Consider the following 18,479-nt stretch of genomic DNA (forward strand, 5'->3'; position numbering starts at 1 on the left):
CGAATGTAACTCAAACTCTTTAGCAGTGTCTGATTGGCCGGTCACCCCGGGTCCGCCCCTTTCCCCTTCTCCGAATAAAAGAAGAACCCACGAGGGGGCCCACCCTCTTTGGTTTGCAATCCTTCTGCAAACATCTGTGTGCTTCTGTCTCTGTTTGAGAGCTCTAATTGCAGGAATTAGGCAAGCTGAAGACTGTATTTCTCCCTCTTTGCTTCTGCTGGTGGTATCAGCTTTGCAGCTACTATTGCCGCTTTCAGAGCTACTGAAATGCTGGATTGCCCATGCTACCTCTCTAGGCTGCCCGAGGCTTTCTAAGGCATTGAACTATGGGCCTAGCCGGTAAAAAGCTGTGAGTATCTCCACACCCAAAGACAAGCAGCTGATCTGAATAAAAAAGTTTTTCTGCTTCTCTCTCCAGCCTGGGACACTAGAGAGATAAGTTCACACCCCCCCCTACTTTATTTTTACTACTATTCCACTGAGTCAGACACTTTTTGGTAATGCTGGGAGTTTGAAAGAGCAGGAGTCTATGAGGAAGTTCCCCCAAATTTCCCGCTGCGTGGGGAGCCGAAAGGCCTGGAGATGTTACTTAAGGCTTGATTGCATGAAATGGCCAATGTGGGGTAGCAGTACCGTGCCAGGTCTCTGTGCAGACCATTTTATTCTGCTGTAGAAATTCTTTCCTCTTTATGAGGAAACCAGGGTTGTAAGGGGAAGTTTTTGTACAGATCAATTCCAATTAAACCCCAATTACAAACTCCTTGCACATATTTCTTGGTGGGAACAAATCTTCACTAAGAAAATTGCTAAACCCCAGAATCAGAGTGCTTAGAGACAGGATGAATCCCTTTCCCTACGGGACTGTCCTTTAGTAGTCAGGTTTACAACTTGCCAACATCTGCTGAGATGAATGGAAAGGTTTTCATACAGATGGGGACAGTCTTTAAAATGAACTGTACTTTTCCTTTAAATATGACTAATGTGCTAGCTGGTGAGAAGTAAAAGGGATGAAAATAGAAAGATGAAAAATTTTTTTTTTCCTTGGGTACAAGATCTGATAGGAAGATATTTGCTATGTAGGCTGTGCTGAAAACCTCTAACACTTCAGAGGGACCATTCTGGTTTAGTTTACCTGCTGTGACTGAGACAGAACAGGGTTAGTGTTGAGACAGCAAGAGAAAAGGATTTCCTCTGGCAGGTGTATTGACCCTGGCTAACAAGAAATGCCAAAGACATGCTGGATGTGATAAGAGATTTGAGGATACCTTGCTCCAGTGTCCCCAGCTTCAGTCAGTTTATGTGAATCCAGTGTTGCATACCTTTGCAAAGTCAAAAGAGACAGCAGACTATGCATTCAGCTGGGGCTGGGTTTCACAGTTCTTTGCTCAATATGTGAAGCTTTTGTGGGGCCATTCAAGTTCAGCAGTCAAGCATGGAGCAACCCAGACACCATGTCCTCACGTGTTCACGCACTCTTTACAAGCTGCAGTATTGTAGTACTGCATGAAGTACTATTCCGAGCCAAAGCTGGTTCCTACACCTGCCAGAAGGTAAATTAGCAGTAGTGATTTTTTACAACTACAATTTCTCAGTTGTTTTAAAGTCAGTAACTTAGGTGGGTACTTTCTTAGCAAGAAAAGTGCTTGTGCAGTATCTTCTCGACATGCTTGAACTATCTGGCATTTAATCATTCTTTCTAATTTAACGGAGAAAGATAACTCCTCTTGTGTCTAGTCTCTTCAGGAGGTGACTTACTTCCTGTGTAATTTCCCTTTGTGCAGCATGAAAAACAGCTATGCTGTTCATCTCTTCCTGTCTCCTCATTTTTAGCTCTAAGGTGCAGAGCTGCGTACTCTTGCACATTATGCCAGAGGTCTATTAAGCAGCATACTGGTGCACCGAGGTGGAAAAATGTAGCAGGCAGTGATGCTGGCTGCATTCAGCACGAGCCTCGTAAATCCCAGGCACATTCTCTGCATCACCTAAGAGGTGCTGAGGTAAAAAAGCTGTGCTACCTGCATGCACAATTGATTGCCAGCACTGAAATATTCCCTCAGACTGTGCTGCTGCTCCTTTGCCACCTTTGCTCCAAGGGCCCTGTCAGCAGGGGACGCAGAGACAAGAAAGGGAAAGAAGGGCATGGGGATGTGCCCAGGTTATACCATCCGTATTCATCGGGACTGAGGCCTTGGACATGCTGTTAGATGCTACACGAGAGCAGTTCCTCGGCTTCCCCAGCCTGGTGTGGGCTGGCAGCCAGACGCAGAGTTAGGAAGTCATAACCAGTTTCTCACTCTGCTTCAACAAACATGGACTCAGCAAAGCTGAAGCTCTGGCCCAGCGCCTTTGCTGAACACAGAACCTGAGATGTGGGTGTATTTTTACCACTCACATTCTCTCTTGAAGTCAGACTGGAACATTTATGCAGAATTCATTCACTGAGTTTTTAATTCTTTGCAGGCAAAACAGTGTGTCAGCAGGTATTGTCTTGCTCTCTGAAAGAAGTAATCATCTTCAGCAGCGTTTCCAGTCAGAGGGTCTCCAGGGCCGACTCCAAGCTCTGCAAAGTCAAAGGGGATGTTTGAAAGAGAAGGCTCTGGATTCAGCTCCAAACCCTGTCAAACATTTTAAGTATGTCACATGGCACTCATTGGAAGTATCACTGTCCCTGTATTTTGGGTGTAAATTGTAACATAAAGTGACACAAGTATTGCTAAAGGCTCCTACACAAAATGGTGGTGGCCAGTACGGGCTGATCAGGGTGATATCCTGTGTTTGTCCATGTTCTCGTTGGATGATGTACCTCTGAGGGTATCAGCACCTCAGATCTCACAGGTGTGAGCCAGCACAGAATTCAGAAATAACCTCTTAGCTTCTATCTGCAAGTGAGCTTTGAATCAGTGCCTGCTTGTCACCAGCAGTGAGCCACCCCGGTGAGGCCACAGGCCCCTGCAGTTCCCATACTGCTGGACAGCCTCACTCCTCAAGCGTGAAACACCACATGCCCAAACACATATCAGGAATGATGCTCCAGCAAATTGTTCCTGGTATGGACATGAAAAGAAAATAAAACCTGTTGCCTTGATAACTTTTTTTAAAGTTATCCTCCACTCACTGAATGGGACTGAAAAACTTAATGTGCTCCTCCTCCTCTGACCCTGCTATTTCTGGGCAGCCACTCCCCACTCCCCAGACCTGTCCTTCCCACCTACACAAAGCCCCTGTGCAGGTCTCCAGAGCTGCAGTGGACTGGGAAAACACAATGGCTGAGTCACAAGGCTTGGCCAAGAGGTTAACAGTGCATCCACACCAAAAATTATGGGGTGCATCTCAGCCAAAGGTGAGCCCTGGGTCAGCACTGCCCACACACAGCTCTGTGCCGTGGGCCTGCAGCTGCCACCCTGGGCTCAGCACTTGGATTTATCGGAGAGCCAACATGGAACTGTGGGGAGACAGCGGAGACACTGCCAGCCCCTCCATGCTGTGAGCAGATGAAGAGGGGAGTGCCTCCCCTTTGAAAAGGGGAATAATTAAGACATCGGGATTTAATTTATTTCTTTTTGCCCTAAAAACATTGCATTAGAAAGCTCCTGTTTTCTGCAGGGTTGCAGAGGATAACAAATGGATGGGGAGGCCGGGGCACCGAGCTCTGGCAGCCGAGGCGAGAGCCATGCTGAGGAATACCTCATGTTAAACAAGCAGGATAATTATTCTGCTCTACTTAGCACCAGCTAGGCCTCATTCGGAGAACAACGCTCATTTTGGGGCACTGCATTTTAAAACAGACAGAGACACTGGAGAGAGTTCAGATGAGAGCAACAAAAATGATTTAAGAGTTAGTAAATAAGACCTCTGAGAAAAGGTTACGAGAGCAGGAACTGCTTGGTCTGGAGGAAAGAGGACTGAGGGGAAGCATTACTGTCTACAGATATGCAAAGGGCTGTTACAGAGACGACATAGACCAATTATTCTCATTAGAGAACAAGAACAGAACAAGAAGCAATGGGTTTAAGATGCAGCAAGGGGGAATTTAGATTAAATAATAGGCAAATGTTGTAACTATTGGAGAAGTTAGGCTACGGAACAAGTTTACAGTAAAGTTTGCAGAATCATCTTTACTGGAGAAATATGTGGCTGAGATAAGAGACCTGTCTGTCAGGGCTTGGCTAAGACTAAGGAAATCCAGAGCTCTTCTCCACTGAACAGAGGGGATCCTGAGCCCTTCATGGGCAGACAAGGTTGGGTCCTAACAAACAGAAAGGAAAATGAGGGGTATGTGTGTATGCACATGAATGTGCATGTTTATGAATACTGCTGAAATTAACACTATACAACAAAAGAAATGCTATCAGTAGTCACAGCCCTTATTGCTATTCCATGTTTTGTCCCAAAACACCACCTCTCCACATCAGTCTTTCTCCAACACTAAGGAAGTCATGACTGGGACATCAGTAAAACCGTACATACATATTTGGGTTCCAGTTCTACATTATTTTTCCCACAGGAGGATGAGCTTTGCAGGAAGCTCATAGAGCTTGATTTACAACCAAAATAACACACGATATGGAAGTGCCATGGATGGCCAACCATGCCACTGCCACAGAGGCTTACTGTGACAGATCTGTCATTTCACCTCTATGCCTAATTCAGATACAACTGCACAAAACCAGGTCCTTTCTGCTCAGTGGTTACCTTAACTACAAGCCAGAAATCAGCAAAGGCACAGGCGGGGAACCGCAGATGGTAATGGAAGCACTGAGTCACTCCCACTGCTACCTGCAGTGTTAGAACAGTGCAGAGCCTGAGAAATGCCACTATGAAAATAGAGTGCAAACAGAGAAATATCTGTGTCTGAATCTCAAATATTACCTTAAATTCGTATTATCCCTACCACTTCTGTGAAGTCCTAAATGCTTTAAAATTACACAAGTAAACACTGTGCTATTAATAGATTTGGAGAATTTTTTCTAAAACATTAACTTCATCTTTTGTCATTAAAAGAATGTCCAACCCAAACCAAAAAGGCTTCCACACTAGGTCTAGTCTGAGTCTTCAAAAGCTATTCTGAGAATTTTGAAAATTTTGGACTAAATAATACAATTAATGTTGATGTACCATTTAGCCTGGAGTGAGGCTTTATGCTGAAGTTTTATAAATATATTTGAAACAGGAAAAAAAAAAGTGGGCATAGGCACAGTGTAAGTCCAAATGTGAAACACTGAAAAGAGTGACAGTGTAGTCAAGTACAAACTACTTATTTGCTACTATACTACAGCTGCTCAGAAACACTCCTCTCCTTGCTGTAGGTCAGTGCTCTGGAGAGGTTATCACCACTGACCAAGCTCTTTGCAACATTTTTTTGAGGCTATCATAAAGGCAAGCAAGAAGCATGTGCTGATAAAGAACTGATTTGAAATGTCAGCCTTATGGGAGGAGGTGCCAGTACAGCTGGCTGGCTTTTTTTTTCTTCTTCTTTTTTTTTTTTTCCTTTTTTCCAAGTACAAGAGGATTAAAACCTTCCTGGTCAGGAAGAAAACCCTGAGGAAAAGAAGCCAAAAGTCTGACAGGGCTATGAACCTCATAGCCACAGCAATAATTTTGCAAATGACTAATAATAAGGAGTCGATAATCCAAAGGATGATCTCTGAAGTGAAGAGCACCAAATTACTTTGGGGAGAAAATCAATTATCTCCTTTTGTGGCTGCACAGCCTACAATATGCAAATGCACAGAAGTTACCATAGTCACAGAAACCTGAATATCAACTTAAAAGAGAAAAAACCAAGGAATTTTACAAGAATTGCTCAAAAATATCCTCTTCATGAATGGATGCATATCTGCTTTTTCGACACAGCTGCAGTGTTATTCTAATATTTTTCATCACAAAGGCTGACAGCCATCTAGAGATGTCAGCATCTATGAAAGAGATGCTGCACTATGGTGAAAGCAGAATGGGGCGAGTGGGTCTGGAAGGCAGTACAGAAATCAAATTATCATCAGATATTGTGGGCAGATTTTTAACATCTCTTCTCTTGCTGAGCGGTGTCTTACTCCGTAACTGGGTCACTGAAATTAATGGAACTACTTGCAAGTAAAACACTACTCAGTGTGCCTTAGAGCATCAGAGTCTGACCCACAGCACATACTCAAATGTCACCTTGTATTTTAATGTACCTCAGACTTGAGGGGGTTTAAAAATTATTATTAATTTAGAAATAGACTCCTTATTGGGATCAGGCTCTTTTTTTTCACTAGAAGCACAAATGTCTTTAGAGGAGATGTCTGAACATTTGGCCACTTGTTACTAAAAATCCCATTTCCATGCCTGTGTAATCCACATCCCCTGAAGGTTTTGAGACCAAGGAGCTTATTGTTGATGAAAAGGGAGAAGTGCGGCCTAAGGGCTGCTTGGGAACTCCAGATGGATGGAGGTCTCCAAGGGGAGGGTGCATTCCTTGAGCATCTGCTGGTGAGCCAGAAAGACTGTATGGGATGAACCTCATACACGTTGCAGTTAAGCATCGGGTTTAGGGACTTTGGTTAAAACGCATTTAACCCCTGGATTTAAGGCTAAAATACTATTATCCCTATTGGGGGATAACTGACAAAAGCACTGGATCAATTGTGCTTGGAACGATGAGTTTCCCTAATTACAAGCACCGCCTTTATGACCACACTGGGGAAACCTCTGAAAAGACTGGGAAAGAAATGAGACAACGAAAGTTTTATCCAAAACAGCTTATTTAGGAGCAAGGATTTTTCTCAGCCTCAGAGTATCCCTGGTATTTTCTAAAAATGGGAACAGAATGGTGTCACTTCTGAGATGCTGAAAAGACCTGAAAGTACTTGGACTCCAGCCATGGAGAGAGAACAACCCAGCTGAGGGACATGGATAAGGACCTCCTAGCCTTATTACATGATTTGAGAGAAGGCACAGACACTTCTTCAGTGTTAAAAAAGGAAAGCAAAGCAGTGAGAGATCTTTGTGCCCCACACGTGAATTTCCCCAGTTCTGGACAAAAAATTCTTAGACTTAACACAGAAGATGGAAAAAGTATTTGTGAATTGCCTCACTAGTTATGTCTCTGAGAGACAGACGAGGGTTAAGACTTCACTAGGAGGGGAAAGTCTCACCTAATAGCATTTCACTTTTCCTCAAGCTTACTCTGTGACTCCGTTTATTTCTGCTTCTATACCTGCTCTTCACAGACACATGGGATGATTAACACCATCATAGATAACTTCATTTAGTATCCCAAGCTACTGGGATAAGGCAATAAGCTGGAGCTATTTAAATATTCTTTTTTTTTATGGTAACTCCTAAAGCCTGAATACAGAACTTATTCATACCCGTAGTGCTTCACTGAAAGCATGATGAGGATACGAAGCTGCAAACTTGTCCAGTCCAAGGTCCACCGAAGTATTTGTGGTCCACCAAAGTATTTGTGGCCCCGTGGCATGAAACCAAAGATTGCCTCCAAGGATGGTTTAGGTCAGGCCATGAAGTTCCGGACTTTCAGCCTCCCCTCTCTGCAGAGGTGTTGCTGCTGAGTTATTTTCAGTCCTGAAGTAAACTGCACCTGCATAAGAACTAAACCTTCAGTGAGGGAACTCTTCACTTTGGGTAAAAAACTACAGCTGAGTGGCCCTCAAAATCAACATTTATGGCAAAAATAAAAGTCAGTCATGGGTGAGAAATCTGGGAAAGCTCTACTGTGCATGTGGTGCCTCAGTGATACTCTTCACTCTTTTGGAGCACTGAATAATGAACTCTTACCAGCTGTAGGATATGATGTGCTCTAATATCAAAAGCATGTATTTGGAAATAAATAGTAACAGCAAGATGTACAGGCTGCACACCACCTCCACACCATGGGGAATTGCTTTGCTTAGGCTCATTCCTTACAGCAATTACCACAGAAATACACTGGTCTGCCTAACATAACAAGCTACAAAAGCTGTGTCAGAAGGAGGTGCTATGAAATATTTACATATATTAATTCTCTGAAGTCACTTACGGCATGCATAGGCCTTAGAAAAGTTTTGTCCTACCACCATTTTGTACAAGTTGGTCATAACTCTGCAACTCGAAAATCATTATCCTCTCCATCAGCTTCTGTTCTTGCTCTTACTGTCAACCTCAAAGTCCGGTCTGAGGCACCCACAACATCTAGCCTTTTGTAAGACAGACCTCATCAAGAATTCAGTTCAGCAAATCTTGACAAGAATTTTTCTTTTCAAGTAGCAGACGGACTATGTATATATATTTAAGGATAACATGGGAGTTGGTTGCCTTAGTAACAGGATCTTTCAGCCATTGCGTTCAGTATTTACTCAGCACTGGAAATGTACACTGTATTGAGAAAAAATACAGTATTTTTATTAGTCTGCCCCTGTGTATATGCCCATCAGCAGCAAATGCATGCTGTGTAGCTTGACTTTCCATTTCTGAGTTATGTGAGACCTCTGAGAAGAGAGCATGCAGAAATGAAACCAGGGCACCTGGTGCAATGTATTTTTGTTACAAGTGTTTTGAGAGAAAAAAAAACCTGTTGTGAGAGTTTAAAGCACTGCACTAAAGATACTCCTTGCCTCTCAATAATAGCTCCACAAGCAAAAAACTACAAAAGCATTTCTATTCCATAGTTTCACACTCTGCTGAAAACAAATCTACAGAAAATGGTTATGAAAGAGGATATTTGTACAGTGACAGTTTCCACAACTGCATTAATGTGCAGAACCAGTTAAGAAGAAGTGTTAAAATGCTGTTTTACTTGGCATTTGGGGGGGATAGAGGTGACTGCTGTTTCAAAGCCCACTTCAGTCTGGGTGAAACAAGGTACCAGTTACAGCTGCATCAATTGAAATGCAGGAGAAATTAAGCAGAATTGAGCCACTGAATTTTGGGACCAGCCAGGATGCCAAAAGGTTTTTATCTCTTGCTGTGCAAACGAGCCATGGGATTTCTCATCCTTCCAGCAAAACATCAGAGCTGCCTTCAGGTGCTAAGGTACAAACCCACCACTTCCAGCTGCCCAGTGCCTCCTGTGAGGGCACGCAGCTTCCTGGGAACAGAGTGGATCTACCATGGCACAGAGCCCTCTCCTGCCTCTGGGAAGTGCAGAGCTGGGAACTGCTTTGCTCCAAAACAACAGGCTAAGACCCACTGGGCTTTCACATATTTTATTTCAAGACCCAAGAACAGAACCAGGCCCTTCTGCTTGGAAGAACAAGAACAGGTCACTCACGACCTTACGGTCCCAAATGTGCAGGGCTGAGGCTGGAGAAGGTTTAATAACATGAACCAACCTGGCAGACTGTTTCTTCTAATAGTCTCTGCATTACCTCTTGCTCTTAGGGAAACCCAGGTCTTGCACTGATAAAAAATCCACTCCTGGGCTGCTCTTTCTCATTATAATTTAAGAAAGTGTAAAACACTTCTGTATTATAGCAATTTAATATCTGATATGGCCTCTGTCACAGTGTTATATCATACCCTTACAGGATGATGGACTCCAGTCTAATACGGCTTTTCCTTCTCTAACTGCAATCCTATATCCGTTTTGCAATTCAGATGGAACAGACCCCTCTCAGATAGAAAAGCAGAATGTTATAATCTCATAGAATAACTTAAATGTAATTACAGACAGAACATTTATTCTATATTAAAAAAATAAGAGCTGGAAAATAGATGTGGAAAAGGCGTAACAGCAGAGAAAGCAGGTTGAACCAGACAGTTTGGCTGGTTTAAAGCACTACCCAACAAATGCAGGCTTTTTCTTCTATCAGGAAAAGTTTTCTCCCCAGTCCTGTCTTTCTCAGGTTTTTTAGCACCAAATATTGTTGCACAGATGGGTTTGCAATGGACTTTGGGGTTAACTGCTGAAAAGGAGGCCTGAAGACTCTGCTACCAGACAGCATTACTGGACTCCCCCCAGAGGGGCAGGAACGTGAGTCACTGTGTTCGTGTGTAGGGCTCTGCTGATGCTCCACCAGCTGGAAAAGCCAGTGGTGCCACACACCAGTGCTGCCACACAACATCAGTGCAAGGGAGGCTACAAAGCACCCAGCTGGATGGGGATCAGCAGCAGGAGGAGCAGAGAGGTGAATCCATTATCCAACAAAAATCACTTCCCTCAAGTCGATTAAAATGTTTGTGTTTAAAAAGAAAAGTGCTTTTTTTCCCCCCATTTCTATTGCCATCCCTCAGTGTAAGATAGAGAAAGCTTCCTATTTCTGTAAAAGTGGAGGAAAAAAAGAAATATAATACACATTGTTTACAAATGGCATAGAGATGGCAAGCTGCTTTTCCTGACAGGCCCTCCATGAATTATCTCATTATCGCAGGCTGCAAACTAAACTGCATTTTTCTTAGGACTGCCTTTTACAGGAAGAGCTCTGCTCCTGTTTATCACATATTTGAACTAAAATATATCAATTTGCAGTAAAAAAAAAGTAAAGAGGAGTTCTGAGAACTGGGGAAAGGTTTCAGCTAGTAGAGCTTTTTGTCTAATTTAAAAAAAAAAAAAAAAAAGTCTTTGCTTGTCCTGCTCAGATTTTAGGGTCACAGAATTCAAAACTAAAATATGTAAAAGTCACACAGAAAGAGGCTTATCCACAGAATTCTTACTCACACACAGAAATCAGAAAGAAGAAACAAAATGGCAATGAATTATTAACCCTCAGTGACTGCAGATAACAAACAACTCAGTGTTATTTTATGGGAGATCCACTGTGCAAAATCAAATAATCAAAGAGTTTTAACTATTTTTCTCCCAATCCCATACACTTTGGAACTATCCAGATATGCTGTATTTTGAGCCAGAATGTGTAATCCAACTTCAAAAAGCTATGTATTAGTAACTGTGGCCATATAGAGCATGATAAATAACTATTGTTTTGCTTTAAATGAATGTAATAGCAACAAGGATGCAGACAGATCTTGCAATTTGGGTTATTCATCACTACTGAAATTGCAACGCCTTTCTTTTCCATTTGTATTTATTTTGCTGATATGCATATTGCAGGATTTTTAACTGTACTTTTTTGACTGGCACAGCACAATATATCTGTGTCTATCCTACAGTGGTTCTGTCATACCTTAACTGCTTCTGAAATGAAAGCACAGATGATGGTGACTGCAATAAACAGCAGACAGAAAAGGACAGGTAGTTTGTTGTATTGTTCCTTGGATCCTTTTCAGCCAAGTGAGGGTAAAGTATTGATGTTGCATGATGTGAACTGAATCTACATCTCCTTGTGAGAGAGAGGACAGCTACAGTAACAGTAAACAGGTAAGGAGAAAAAAAAGGAGTTAGTTTGTGGTTCAGCAGCTGAAGCTGTCAGGGTCCTTAGGAAAGGGAAAATCTGAAAGAATCGACATCTGTCAGCTCTGCTCACTTTGGGACTGACTGACAAGAGAAGAGCATTATACTGAGATGGGAAATATTTGGGGCTTCTCCAGACCATGTGAGGAGATGTATTCTCTGTCCCAACAATTCAGCAGAAATTGATATACTTCTACTACCTCTATCTGAGCTTGTGAAATCCCTCCCTCACTGTTTCATTGCAGCTGTGGGTGCTGTGGGAGCACCTCAGCAAGATGACAGCCACAGAGCCCTCCATGTGCTGTGTACTGCAAACAGAAGAAATAAAAAAAAGCCGTCCAGCCCAATGAGACTGTTTGCACACAGTCAGAAATGTTTCATAGAGCCACGACATAAACATACTGTTGCATTTTTATCAGTATTTTGTATTTGGTAAAAATATTCTGAAGCTTAAGGGCTCAGTGCCCACAAATATGCTGGCACACAGATTTTGCATATCTTGTAAAGTCTGCGCCTGTGCTTGGGCGTGCATAAGCAGTAGCTGATTTTTCAAGCACTTGCATATCTGAGCAGCAGGACCAAGCCAAAGCATGGCAATGAATTATGGGCTAAATGAAGGTGTTGATACAGTCCAGCAGACCTACACACAGTGCAATCATTCAAGAAAGAGAGAGAAAACTGGCATGGGACTTTCATTTTATTGTGATTGCACAGAAAGGCTTATCTCTGCTTCTGTGGATGGATCGTTTTCCCTAGCTGTGCACGCTTCTTCTGGAATGGCTCTAACTTTACAGTATCTGCTTCCAACAAACTTCTCTCCAGGCTAAACAGACACTTGCTACTCACACGCCAGTGCACGGGGGAGTGATGCTGAAAAAAGAAGACATGGTGGGGCTGACATCTTCGCTTGTCTTGTAGGAGTAATCTGAGTAATGTCGGAATGATTCCATCAATACTGTCAGAAAGAGGTTTACGAGCCCTCCAGGTAGGTTGCAAGCCTTGGCACAGGGAAGAACTAATGCGAAGTGGTTGCCAATTGACCAGAGGTTCTGGGAAGATACAAAGCAACACCAAGGACCTTGACTTAGGCTGATGACACAGTTTTCTTCTGTGTTCTCAACATTTCTTTCCCTATTTCACACGGTCTGGAGTATGAAGGAAGCATGGTGGGCTATGCTGTCAAGTGCTACTGGTTTCACATATGGCACCCAAGAATGACGCCACACTGAGTTTGTATAATGCTGGATGAGCTTGCTCACATCTCAGTTGTATTTGAACCATGAATCCACTAAACTGAAGTATGATGGGCATTTACACAATAATGACAACTCTGGTTCCTGCAGGACAGATGTGTACTATAAAGATCATTAGGAAATGCCCCTATCACCTTGCCCAATGAGCAATTATAAATGAGGACACTTCTCTCCCATCACATCTTTGGTGATACTGCTTAATACAGATTCCTAAAAATAATGGAAGAAGGCTGATGTTGGGAGTTCTCTGGAACAGTGTTTGAGACATCTTTTTTTCAAACTGTATTGGCCCTCTAGGCTTGTTATCTATTCTTGAGTCACTGACCTTCAGTGTTCCTTTGCTTCACAGTGTAAAGGGGAATACATGCTCTTACCTGTTATTTCTTCCTAGATTGGAAACAATATGGGCCAGAGAACTAGGTCTTCTAGGGAAATAGGCAGCACATAGTTGCTCCTGGAGTACCATAACACTAATTCTAAGTGATGACTGAAACAGGTCATCTGTGCCAGTCAAAAGATTCATAGTAAAGGCCCAAAAGTTCTTATCCAGTGTACCAACACACTGAGGTACTGTTCTCCAGGAAAAGAACAAATGTAAACCAGATACTCTGATGCTTCAGCCTCAATACTCTACAAAAAAAAGGAAAAGCAAGACTTTTCTCTATCCACACATATTGCAAAACTTCTCCTTTGCCTGGGGAGCTCGCTGTTCATATTTGAGCTATATTTGAGTGCATTCTTGTGTTTATCCTTTTGTTGTCATTTACAATAGACCAAACTGACAAGCCTGACTGACATCTGTATGGATTTCATATACACAGCAACAACATGAATGAGGTAAAGTGGCCTCCTGGGAGACTGCTGGGACTCTTGTTCATTATCATTATCACCATGATGATTGGTGCAGATGATGAGACTCCCAGTGATCTCATCCTTGAGCTCTGCAGCCTTTCACACAGCAAGGTGCTGCAAACACTGGTATGAGCAATCACTTTTCCTGTCACCCCATGCAGTACCACTCTCCCTGCTCCCACACAGGACACCCAAGCTGAGCAGAAGGTGGATGATGTTTTCCAGACACCAAGCCACAATTCAGGCCCACTACTCCAGACTGCTGTGGCTGGGTAGAGTTCAACCAATCTCACAGCTGCCTTTCAGCCTTGCAACACCGACCCACTTCACCATGGTTGAGCAGGAAGAGAAACTCTCAGTTACCAGACCAGTAAGTGCCAAACTGCTTTGCCTCTTCAGTAAAATGTCTCTGGCTTTTATGATTATTTTTCACACCACAGAAAGCTGTATCATCATGCAGACCAACTGAAATTCAAATCGAGAAGTGGAACAGAGAAAAAAATCTGTGAAAATTCTTTTCTCTTCCAGATTGTTTTTCCTAGACATCTACTGGGTTACATTATACCGGTATCATTGCAACTGTATTCATGAAAGGGGAAGTAGTAATTTCATTGTTAATCTCAAAATTATTTCAAGAGGGTTTGGTGAAATGGGTATGTTAAACCAATTAAACAAACCATAATGAAAAATGTGGCACCATTTTCATGACTTACTCCTTTACAAGACTTTGGATAACTACTGCTAAAGGTTAATATGCTTTATATGAATCTGCAGGTGTCTGTCAGAAACCAAAAATGATCTGGGGAAGGAATGTTGCATGGCAGAGACATCTGCTGGGAGCTCCCTGCACTCCTTCCACACCTCGTGGTTCAGCTCTTCGGAGCTGTGGATCCTGGGAGCAGCCCTGCACTGCTCCTGCTGCCTCTGGCTGGGGAGTGAGTTTGTGGCTAGTGGAGAATTCAGCACATCCCTCCCAGCCATGGCCAGTCAGCCACTCAAGGAGCCAGAAATCTTTAGGCTGTGTGCTGGAATTTTAATGGAAACTTTTGCATCTAAATTGAAGGCTATGCTCCTCTATCCAGCTGCCTGACATTGAACTGTCAGAGGAAGGCTGGGCACTGGTGAAATCCTTCCCTTGCCCGAGCATATACAGCAGGAGAAGATCAATGTTTTAATTAGGGAAAGGAACTATCAGTGATCTCTGCAGTTGGAGAACATGCTCGCACTAAGGCACTGTTTCCTAAGTTAAAAACTGAAAATGAGATTTCAGATTCTAGCATCTCCTGGATTCCTAGCATCAATCACCTCTCTTCTCAGAGAGACACTGATTCTACTCTCTACCTATAAAGTGGATCTCAATCCCTCTCTCCTTTCCTTGTTCATAGTAGGAAAACATAGTTTGATCATCCTGGGTTGATGGGATGGCACTGTGCTTTGACCATATCTCAGCACCCTGTGTTTCAGTTTTAGAACTGGCTTTAAAATGACTGAGACAATGCAGAAAGCACTCACCGAGTAAATCCTAGAAAGAGGAAGCCTTGTTTTGTACAACAGCAGAAAAGAGGATGCTTTGCAACTCAATTCCCTTTTCTCCAAATGCAAGGATACAGCTGATGCAAGGCATCCTGCAAATGAAAACAAGCTGTATTTGATTCCACACACCCCGAATGCTTGAACTGCGTTTAGCACATCACAGGTGTAGGGTTTGAGCGATACTCCCCGGTGTAGCAGGATTCTTCCTGCAGACACCAGTTCACATCTGATGGGAGACTATTTTAAAACCAGCCTCTGCTCTTACATTGTAAGACAACTCTCTCCCTCAAGCTACTTGCAGACAAAAACATGTTTACCTCCACCTATCAAAGCACCAGGGGAAAAGAACAGCCCCTTGAAGGAAATTAATCCCCAAAAAGCATTTGAAATGTTATAAACAGCTTACTACCAGAGCGAACAGATGCTCTAAGAAGGATAAACAAGCATTTGCCCAGCCCATCGGAGGGAGTTGGCTGCACACCCCCTTTACACTCATGCCAGAGGCAGGTGGGTGTCAAAGCCCCGGTGTGTGGTGGCCAAGGGCCACTTGATGTGGCCCAGCCCAGGTATCCAAGGCAAGCAGCCAGCAGAGGCTGGTCAGGGCTAGCAGCCTGTGGCACCGCAGCACCTCACGCCCCCTCACTCAGGGGCATCCAGGGAAGCTTTATCAGAGCTTTTGCAGAGGAGTTGTAGAGGTCTGAACTTGCACTGCCCACCCTCAGGTGAGGGTGCTCACCGTGGCGTACGTGCCTTGCCTGCTGTTACAGGGAAGTGGCAGAAGCACAGCATTCCAGGAAAACAAAGACCAGCCTTCCAGTGTCTGCCCCTAACCACATTTATGCTTTCCCCATGAGGCAGTATGTGGGGCAGTGGCTACCCACAGCTTTCTCCCCAGTCAAATAAGCCTCTCCCTCTACTGCCCAATGAATATTGAATTATGCTGGGCAAAATCAAGCCGTTTTCTCCAGAAACACTGAATGTTCCCTTTTGCTCCTGAACAACCCATTCCTGAGTGTAGCACTCCCTCAGATAGTGGAGGAAAATGGAGACAGATCTCTCTCTCACAAACAAGAGTAGGTAAAAAAAGCTGATACAAAAGACACTGTGGGAAAGCCCAAAACCACAAGGGAAAGATCACTAGGATTAGTTCTGCCTATTTCACAGATGCAAGACAAGTCTGGCATCTCTGTGCAGAGTCCAGGAGTATCCATGAGCAGGTCCTAATAGGTCATGGAGAAGATGTGGAGGGAAAGAGTTAGGCACTTCTGGACTCTGCACACGTTGCCTTCAAGGGACTACAGAGTATGCGTGGTGGACTGAGCCTTCAAATTCTGCAGCAGCCTGAAACAGCTACAGGGGAATTCAGAGGCTTCTGCAGAAGCTTCTGGCAGAAGCTTTGCTGCAGGGCAGAAAGCCTGCTGAGATGCTCCCCTTGATTTGACTCCCAGGCAGGTGGCCTGTGCTGTGTAATCCTGCAGAGAAGAGCAAGGCCTCCAGGGACTCAGTCAGGTGGGGAGGCCTTGACTGACACACTGAATTCATTAAGCAGCTTTGCTTAGGAGAAATAGAACGGAAATTATAGAGGAAAGGGCATTTGAGTTCTGTCCTTCGGAAGGTATGGTACCAAGTTATCCCAAAGGCTTTCAGAGGTTTAACCTCAAGAACAAAAACCAAAGCCTGGCCTACACTTCAGGAAAGGAAGAAATCCCTGAAATGAGGCGTTTGTGTCAGTATTTTTTAAAATACATCCCTACATATCTTCACTCTGCAGCGTCATATTTCAGATGGTCCCTATGTATTAAAAAAGACTGCTATTAAACATCCAAATCATGAGCCAAATCCAGTTTGATTTCACACCCTATTTGCACTAGACCTTTTTTTCTGCTCACCATCTACTGACAGTGGCATAAAATACAAAGTGCCTGCTCATGAGTTACAGGGACAAAGAAATACTGTAAACAATGATTATGAGTTTCCCCCTACTTAAGAATGAGCACAATTACAATGACTTCAAGAAGCATGATTAAAGTATCCAAAAGGAATTTAAAAAATAAATTAAGTTACCTAAGTAATTAGAAAACAGTCAGATCATGAGTCATTAAGGAGGATGAATGGTTTAACCTTCTCTTCACTTTCCAAAGAGTTCCTACCTTCTCATTCTGAGAATGAAGCACATCACTATATGTTAACCATAAGTGAAGCATGAATACATTTTTTACTATTAAGTTAAAGTGGTGCCACTTTCTTTGCATATAAAAGCAGCTTTTAAGAAATAAGCTCCTGGGAATTACTTTTGGGTTACGTGTCTTTCCATCGCTTAGGAGAAACAGAGATGCTGGAGATGGTAACTGCAATAGGACTTAGTCTAACTTTTCTTTCACTATGCTATTTGCTCCCAGCTATGAATATTTTCTATTAAAAAGCTTCTAACTTAAACTATATTAAGGAAACACTGTATTCTCACAACTAATTTCTGCTTGAAACAGAAACCTGTGCTGCAAGAACCTGAAAGTCCATTACTCCTTATGAGAGGAGAGCAGAGCAGAGGAGAAGGACAACTGATGAGAAGTGTACTTCACACTGCATTTCTTGGAGTGATTACCAATTCTGCCCCTCCAGGATGTATATAAGGGGCAGATTTCACCTGCATTCTCCTTACTTGTCTAAATGCCAGGTTGGGCAAGAAGAAAATCTCCCTTCACCATTGGCATAAAGAGGTAAAAGCTGCTGTGGCTGTGTCACTGTAAAACCATTGCACTGAAAGAACACCAGAAGGTGGCAAAAATGCATCAGAGAGCTCCAGAGAGAGGAGGTCAAATATTTTTAAAGGGGAAAGTGTACCTTCAGCACAGGAGACCTTAGTGCTCTCTCCTGATACAGGGTAAGAGAGTAATGCTGACATTCCAAGAGTCAGAAGTAGTTAACAATTTGCCCAGAGAGTAACAGAGCATGAGAAGGGGGTTATGCAACAGGGTCCGGCCTTACCACAGCCTCAGAGGAGGGGCCCAGAACAAAGGACCACCTGGGCTTTCACTGCAGAGTCTGGGGTCTTCCTGTTGTTTCTTGTCCTCTCTTGCCTCCTGCTCTGTTGCCTGCAGTGTCGCTGTCCCCTGGCTGTCCCTGGTCACCTGCTGCGTGCCCTGTCATCCGGCTGGTGCCACAGCTCCCCGTGCCCTCCATAATGTAAGGGATTGGTGGCACTTCATGTCTGGCTGCGGGACTGTCACCTCAGGCTCACGGGCCACCGACTCAAAAATCCCAATGACTCCAAAGGGGAAAAGACTGAACGTGTGGATAATTAGCACGCAGCGCGACAGAATCATTTAACCAAGAGAAGGTAGTATTCTGACTAATAAAGAGAACTACGTAACTTGTATCCAGTGAACTGTGATGTCTTTGTTTGCTGAAATTCATATTTAGTGTAAAGTTGTGAGAATCGGTGTGCTTGATTTGTGGAAAGCTTGCACCGTGTGCAAGAAAAACAGTGTCTCCTTCCCGAACCTGGCTCTTGTCCG

At 43.5% G+C, this 18,479-nt stretch overlaps 1 long non-coding RNA gene across 1 annotated transcript in view; it reads right to left on the reverse strand.

Moving 5' to 3' along the window:
- The window catches only part of LOC121669291, a 30,806-nt gene extending 12,575 nt beyond the window's left edge, over positions 1-18,231 (reverse strand). The window contains exon 1 of the long non-coding RNA XR_006017695.1: positions 17,950-18,231. This is a non-coding gene — a long non-coding RNA (uncharacterized LOC121669291). The remainder of the gene's footprint in view (positions 1-17,949) is intronic.
- Between the last annotated feature and the right edge of the window lie 248 nt (positions 18,232-18,479).

The sequence above is a fragment of the Corvus kubaryi genome, unplaced genomic scaffold, assembly GCF_017639235.1.
Source record: "Corvus kubaryi isolate FWS band 111438036 unplaced genomic scaffold, C.kubaryi_AGA036_p1.0 37391, whole genome shotgun sequence".
NCBI classification, from domain to species: Eukaryota; Metazoa; Chordata; class Aves; order Passeriformes; family Corvidae; genus Corvus; species Corvus kubaryi.